Below are 8,635 nucleotides of genomic sequence, written 5' to 3'. Positions count from 1 at the left end.
TATCGACAAACCACTCGAGGACAAAAATGCCTCTTTTGGTTGAACCTAGCCTATCGACAAACCATTCGAGGACAAAAATGCCTCTTTTGGTTGAACCTAGCCTCTCGACAAACCACTCGAGGACAAAAATGCCTCTTTTGGTTGAACCTAGCCTCTCGACAAACCACTCAAGGACAAAAATGCCTCTTTTGGTTGAACCTAGCCTCTCGACAAACCACTCGAGGACAAAATAATAGTTCATCTAGTACATATAAACTTCATCATGACAAATAAAATTCATCATGCCAATCATCAAAGCCAAACACATCATCATAAACTTCATCATGATAAAAAAGTTCAACATGGCAATGCTCAACAGTAGCATAATATAACATCATCCATGACACATCATCCAAGTGTTCATTACACAACCAGAAAACAAGTTCAACATGGCAATCCTCATCCATAATGAGTTCAACAGCCACAAAGCAACAGGCATAACAAGTTGCAAAATGACATAGTTTTTCTTGGCAAAATGACTCCTTGGTTGGTCCATCAGCTAGGGTGCATTACACAGCTAGTTGCCACTAGCATAGAAATAATCCTTGAGCCTGTTTGGCCTCTTGGTGACCCTTCTACCTGCAGCTGAAGAACTTCCAACCCTGTGATTAGTGGAAGGCCTTGGAGGAGCAAATGAAGACCTGGGTGCTGGTGTAGTCCTTGTTGATGCAGCCCTTCCTCTTGGAGCTGCAGATCTTGGAGCAGCAGAAGCCCTTGATGTGGAAATTGTGCTGGCAGAAGATGGAGTAGCTCTTGGAGCAGCTGCTGGAGGTGGTGTTGGAGCAGCTGCTGAAGTTCCTGCTGCAGCTCTTGGAGCAGCCATATTTTCCTGAAAGAAAATAGTTCCAGCCCTATGTATCAAAAACAGATTTTGCTAGCTTCTTTGGAAATTATAAAGTGCAGAAATGTAAATGTACCTTGTGCTTGTTTTTCCTAGCAGTAGGTGTTGGAGCAGCTGTTGGAGTATGAGTAGGAGCTTCTGAAGTTCCTGCTGTAGCTCTTGGAGCAGCCCTATTTTCCTGAAACAAAATAGTTCCAGCCCTATGTATCAAAAACAGTTTCTGTGCAGAAATGTACAGTGCAGAAATGTAAATGTACCTTGTGCTTGTTTTTCCTAGCAGCAAGTGCTGGCTTTAGAGCATCATGGCAGTTTGTGTACCTATGTCCTTGCCTTCCACAATTACTGCATGTAATTGTTCCAACCCTGGATGTGTCCTTGGGTTTTGGCACCTCAAATTGGCCCTTCCTTCTCTGGGTCTGTTTTCTACCTTTCTTTCTATGAAACACAGGTGGATCAATGTCTCTTGTATCAGTTCTTGTCCAAAGATCAGGACCTGGAACAGGGTAGATCATTGGTTTGTATGCTGCAACATACATTGCTTTCTTGAAGAATTTATGCACAAAATCCTCAGGTTGCTGTTTTGATTTGTATATGGCAGACACATCATGGTTACATGGTACACCTGTCATATCCCATTTCCTACAACCACATGTCCAATCTTTCAAGTTGACAGCATAAGACTTCTCACCACTGTTGACCTAGAATAGATCTGGGCCTGCCATCATGGCCTTGCAATTCCTAGCCCATTCCTTGGCCTCTTCTAGCATCTCTGCATATGTTGGGGTAATTTCCCATCTGGCAGTCTGCCCTCCAATCCTTTTCTCATTGAACTTGACCATCAGTTTGCTCCTGGCACCTTCAACCATTGTTTTAATGGGTTTTCCCCTAATATCCAAAATCATCCTATTGAACACCTCACTGATGTTGTTGACTACTACGTCAGTCTTACAGTTTGTGTCCATGGCATGCCTAGCCCATGTATCAACAGGAATTGCCTTGAGCCACAACCATGCATCCTCACTCTCCTTTCTAATCTCTTCCATTGCTAACTTAAACCCATTTTCAGTGTAAGAGTAAGCAACTGCATCCATATATTTCTTAAGTTCATCCCCCCTAAAGCCAGCACTTTGGAAATTTGCATAAATGTGTCTTAAACAGTATCTTTGAGGGCAATTTGGAAAAATTTGGTCAATTGCATTGAGAAGACCCTGATGACAGTAATGAAGGGACTAATTTAGTCACTAACTATGTTTTGCCATGGACACTAATAATTCTAAGTAATTCTAATTGCAACTAGTAATTCTAAGTATGAAATAAAGGCACTAATGTAGTCACTAATAATGAAGGCACCAGCATTACCTTTTGCCTGTCTGAAATAATTGTGTAGTATCCAAATTCTCCTGATTCTCCACCAATAGCTATCTTTAGTTGAGTGAGAAACCAACACCAACTTGGAGTAGCTTCTTTCTCAACTACTCCAAAAGCTAGTGGAAATATGTTATTGTTTCCATCTCTACCTGTATCAGCTAGGATTTGTTGACCTGTGTTCAACTTCACAAAGCAACCATCTAGACCTGAAAACAATTACATAAGACCATAGTAAATTTCACAAAACCTTCATATGCTACACTTGTATATGTAATTGCACTAGTAACATACCTATGAAAGGTCTACATCCTTTGATAAAACCATCCCTTTGAGCTGCCAAACAAATGAACAACCTATGAAATCTAGGGTTCTTGCTTGGATGCTCTTTCACAACTCTTGTTGTCACAATACATCTGCTTCGTTGTTAGTGTCAAGCACAGCCTGGAGATAGTCTCTTATCCTGGTATATTGTGCTTCCTGATCACCTTGGACCATACTAAGAGCTTGCTGTCTTGCCCTGTAAGCCTTCATCTTCCCAATCTCCACACCAAACTTCGCCTTTGTCTTGTCTATCATAGTCTCAATTCCTGCTTTTGGATCTGTCCTGAAACTATCCTCAACTGCTTTGGCCACATACCTAGCAGAAATCTTACAATTCTCACCACTTGGAGCACATGTATGCTCTAATTGCAACTTCCTAATACAAAATGTTTTCTCATTTGCTATAACAGATGCAACCATGTGGAAGGGGCAGTCTTTCTCAACACAATCAACAATTACCCTGTCTTTGTTGTTCCTATGGTAATGGAAGTTCCTCCTTTGAGTGACATGAAGATTAACCAAAGCTCTCCTGAACTGATAAACATCAGTAAAACACATGTGAAAGCATATTTGCTCCTGTGGGGCAAGCCTGTTCTCATCATACCATTTCCTGGCCTTCCGCTTCTTTACCCTTGACTTCCTGCCAGATGAGGAGCAGTAGAACACAACCTCTTCATCTGAATCAACTTCAAATTCCTCATCTATGTCCTCATCAGACAATGGAACATAGTCTTCTTCAAGTTTAGCTTCTGAACTACAATGAGATCTTGTTGTGGGTCCTCTTCTAATAGGCAATTTCTGCATAGGTGCTGGTTCAACAAAGCCCTCTTCTTCCTCATCAGCCTCACAAAATAAATCTTCTGGCTCAGAATCACCTTCAAAAACCCTCTTGCTCTTCAAGTCTTTTATTTTCACATGTAGCTCTGCATCCTCATCCTCCTGCTCCTCTTCACTATCAGAATCCATCAGATCTTCCTCCTCCATGTTATCTTCTTCCATGTTGTGTTCTTGCACTTCTGGCATGTCAGCAAACTCATTAAGGAAATCATCTAGATCTGCAATAGTTGTTCCCTTCCTCACATTGCAACTCTCCTGAGTGATAAGATATTCTCCAAATGAGTCCTCTGTGTGTACACTAACAATTGGAGCAGAACATGCTACTTGTTCTGCTTTTTCACTTGACTGACTTGCATATAGCACACCTTCTTCATCTACATTGTATATTTTAGGTGAACCTGTCTATGAAATAGGAATTTGCTGCTCATCTCCAATGTTAATCTGCAATTCTGCCCTCTCAGACTCTCTACCTTTCATAACAGTGATAGTAACACACATCTTGTCCTCATATAACTCCAGCATCTCTTCAACATCTTCATCACTCCTGATTAGTTGCATCCCTGACATTCCTACACCATCTTCCTTCACATAATACATGGAATCATTCTGATCATAGCCCTGAATCCCAATGATAGCTAACATATTCAGATATGTTATATCTGACTCATACAGTCTCCTTTCTAGATTGTCACAGCCTTGGAAATGAAACCTCACTTCCCATGGTTCATCATCATCCAAACTGCAATTTATAAACAAGTTCACTTAATAGTGCATTCAGTTAAACTACATTCATTTAAACTATAATACATGTCAAAACAAATTCATTTAACACTAAATTCAGTTAAACTATAATTTATGTCAAAACAAATTCAGTTAACACTAAATTCAGTTACACTATGGTTATGTTCCAATGTCAGTTAACACTAATTTCAGTTAAACTAGTTGCAAATATTTTCTGCTAACACTACTTACACTTAATAGTGCATTCAGTTAAACTACATTCATTTAAACTATAATACATGTCAAAACAAATTCATTTAACACTAAATTTAGTTAAACTTTAATTCATGTCACACTTAAATTCAGTTAACACTATATTCAGTTACACTATGGTCTGTTCCAATGTCAGTTAACACTACTTACACTTAAACTATAGTTCAGTTCCAAATAATTTAAAATAACACTACAATGTATATCGAGTACACCTCAAGATAGCTAAGACATACAGGAACAAATAAACATGAACAATTCAGTTAACCCTAATTCCTAAATTCAGTTGGCTAAGAGAAGTATAGACTACACGAAAAATTATACAGAGCTAAGCACTCCTAGCCAATTCAGAGAGTTAAGAGGAAGAAGAAGAAGACTCACTCCACACCGCCTAGGCCAGAGGTGAAGTGGTGGCTCTGCGCGGGATTTGCCATCCAGACCTGGGCCAATGATGCTGCCGCCCACGAAAAAATGTCGTCGGATGTGGGCTTGAACTTGCTGCCGCCTTGCTCGTCGAGCTCCTCTCCGCCGTCGGTGAAAGATCCACCATTGCCAGCAACCCTAGCAGGGGGGCGGTGGGAGAGCGAGGAAGGGCCGTGGGAGAGAGAGGAAGGGTCGTGGGAGAGCGAGGAAAGGCGGAGCGGGCACCAGATTTGACGAATCTGAGGTCGCTGCCGGCACATCCGCCGCCGCCGCCGCCGGTGGCCATGGGGGAGATGTGAGCACGAGCGGGTAGCCAGGGGGAGTCGAGATGCGATTTGGGGGAAAGTGGTGGTAGGGTTCGAGCTGGTTAGGTTTAGACCGACACCGTCTAACGGCGCGTCACGGCCGCCGTCTCGCCCTGGCCACGTGGCACCTGACAAAGGGACCCACCCGTCAGAAATCCACTCAAACGCTCTAAATCACGGTATCAGCGTTTTCTGAAAACTGTCACCCCAATGTTGGTGGTTTTTTGAAAAAAAAACTGAATGCCGGCGGTTTTCTGAATTAGGGTCCTCAATTGTGGTGGTTTTTTGCAATTTACTCCCTGAGACACGGCTATCATTACACGTTCCCATTCGACCTCCTGGACAAGGAAAGCGTATCCTGCCTAGAGTATCTGGAACTTAGCTTTGTATGCTTCAAACCTCCTTCGCACTTCGCAGGTCTCCAAACCTAAGAAAGCTCGATCTCTATTTACTGAAAGGCACCACTAGGCAGGATCTGGAGAACATCTTGGGCAACTGCTGTAAACTCGAGTGGCTGAGCCTAGTCAGATGCCACCTGAACGATGAGCTGACGGTCGTTCAGCAATTGTCGCACCTGCACTACTTGAAGGTTATTTAGTGGGAAATAACCAAGATAGAGTTCCACGCTGCAAGTCTCTCCACCTTTTTGTACCATGGAACATACATACCTATTGCCCTCCGTCATGCTTCCAAACTGGAAAAATGCAAAGATTTCGCTCCGCGGTGCAGTTTTTCAGCATGCTGCCGCGTCACTCCTTGACAGGCTTCCAGATGTACCAAAATCTAATACTGGATGTTTTAATTCTACATCTAGAGGTATTTCATTCCGACGATATTCAAGTTAGGGTTTAGCGTGTGCAACTCATTTGTGTAGTAGTAATAATAACCTCTGCTTTTATCTTTCAGACCCGATGGACATTAAATAGTCCTCGCGTGTTTTCTCGGCTCAGGCATGTGCAGATAATGTTGATGATATCTTATGAAGATCATGATAAAATTCTCTACATTGTTTCGTTTCTAAGGGTTGCTCCGCTTATTGAAAGGCTGGAAGTACATGTAAGTAATATTCCCGAACTGGTTCCTATTTTGCCACATAGTATTATTTTCGACCTGCATGCAGATGGTAATTAACCAGATACCCCATGTTACATGCATCTTGAATGGTATTTCGTTCCAGCATTGTTTCTCTCTGTGCTGAATTCGAATACCATCGTATATGTACTTTTTTTGCAGTTTCATGGGATTGCTACTATGTGGTTTGCAAATGAGGGACCTTTCAGACAAGAGGTCCCGCCATCTGAATACACGCATCTGAAGAACATCCGTGTCACGGGTTTCAGGGGTGAGAGAGGCCAAGTTGAATTCCTTATGCACGTTGTGGAGAATGCCCATGCGTTACAGGTTGTGACTATGGATACAACTCAAAGACTGAGTGATGCTTTTTTAAACTGGGCATTACCCCTTTCCATTACTCTCATAATGGAAATAACATCAGTTCAAAAGATCCAGGAAACCTAGAAAGGGGAAGCGGGTTCAACGCATCACTGGGAAACCCACGATGGGCACCCGTCATCGGGCAGCCCACCATGGGGCGAAAACCCAGTGACACCTACGAAGCTACGACCAGAAAAGTTCAGCCATTACAAGCCTGATTCAGATAGGCCACCCACACAAAAGCTCGCGCAGGAGCATGAACCACTCACATAACCAAACTAGTCTTTCACCAAAATGCCAACTTCATGCGCCATGACCGGGATACAGGAGCCAAAAGAAGCACATGCGGAGAAGAAGAAGCACTGCCTCCCGCCCTTGGCCACCTGAACTTCAACTTTCACCCGCCCCGCGTCGCATCTCTCGGTGTTGCACAGATTCTCATCATGTTTGTGGCATTGATCCTCAGCATCTTCGATCCACGCTCCATCGCCTCCCGATCTTCACCCGACAGCAGACCTGCCCAATAAGATATGTATCCACAAGCAGATTATATCACCTCAAAAGGAGACTTCAAATCCTTGAATTCAAAGATTCTTTTGTTACAACAGTTCCACATCGCCCAACATAACGCAGCCAGGCCAAACGTGTAAAACCTCTCACCATCAGGGAGGTAACAATGACACCAAGCGAAGTATTGCCACAAGTTGTTAGGGCAACACTCAGTGCCCAAAACACACCCCACTGTTCTCCACATAACTCTAGTGACAGGGCAGGTAAAGAAGAGGTGCTGAGAGGTTTCTCTGCCGTCAGAGAAGGCGCGCACCGGCCTTCCCAGCCACCCGCGTCTGCACATTACATCCCTGGTCAGGACAGAATCCTGAAACAATTGCCAAAAAAATCTGATTTTTTAGGGGAATTTTTTCTCTCCAAATCCATCTAAAGTTGCATCCAGCTAGGGGTCTCTCCAAGTATTCATAAACGGATTTTGTGGTAAATTTCTTCTTCTTCCCCATGGAGCAAACAACCTGATCTGGATCGTTAGATAGGGGCCAGCCCCTGTAACACCCTCGATGCGACTATAGCTCCCACGTGTCGAGGCACGACTTAGAGACATAATCGCATTGAAGGCATATGTCGCAAGTTAGGCAATCTTCACAACATCCCATGTAATATAAATAATAAAGGGGAGATAACATAGTTGGCTTACACTCACCACGTCAATCAAGTACATAAATAACATTACATCATCCAAACACTCATGGCCCGACTACGGCGCCAAAATAAAAGAGAACCCAACATGCGACACGGTCCCAATCACCCCCAACTGGGCACCACTACTGATCATCGGGAAAGGAAACGTAGTAACGTTGAGAGTCTTCGTCGGACTCCCACTTGAGCTCATACGCGTCTCCTGGAGCGGAATCATCAGGCCCTGCATCTGGTATAATAGTAATCTGTGAGCCACAGGGACTCAGCAATCTCGCACCCTCGCGATCAAGACTATTTAAGCTTATAGGTATGGCAAGGTAAATATAAGTGGAGCTGCAGCAAGCGACTAGCAAGTATGGTGGCTAACTTATTCGCAAAAGAGGGCGAGAAGAGGAGGCAAAGCGCGAGCGAGAAACTAGAGAGCAACCTGCGCAAACATTACTCCAACACCGTGTCCACTTCTCGGACTCCGCCGAGAAGAGGCCATCACGGTAACACACTCAGTTGATTCATTTTTGTTAAGTTAAGGTTCAAGTTATCTACAACCGGACATTAACAAATTCCCATCTGCCCATAACCGCGGGCACGGCTTTCGAAAGTTCAATCCCTGCAGGGGAGTCCCAACTTAGCCCATGACAAGCTCTCACGGTCAACGAAGGAATAGACCTCCTCCCAAGACATTCCGATCAGACTCGGTATCTCGGTAACTCAAGACACTTCGACAGGTTAAAACAAGACCAGCAACACCGCCCGAATGTGCCGACAAATCCCGATAGGAGCTGCACATATCTCTTTCTCAGGGCACACTCAGATGAGCGCTCCATACAACTAAAACCAAACCTCGAGTTTCCCCGAGGGGGCGCTGCAC

Source organism: Triticum dicoccoides, chromosome 6A, assembly GCF_002162155.2.
Source record: "Triticum dicoccoides isolate Atlit2015 ecotype Zavitan chromosome 6A, WEW_v2.0, whole genome shotgun sequence".
Taxonomy (NCBI): Eukaryota; Viridiplantae; Streptophyta; class Magnoliopsida; order Poales; family Poaceae; genus Triticum; species Triticum dicoccoides.
The sequence above is the reverse complement of the archived record's forward strand: the minus strand, read 5'-3'. Positions refer to the sequence as shown.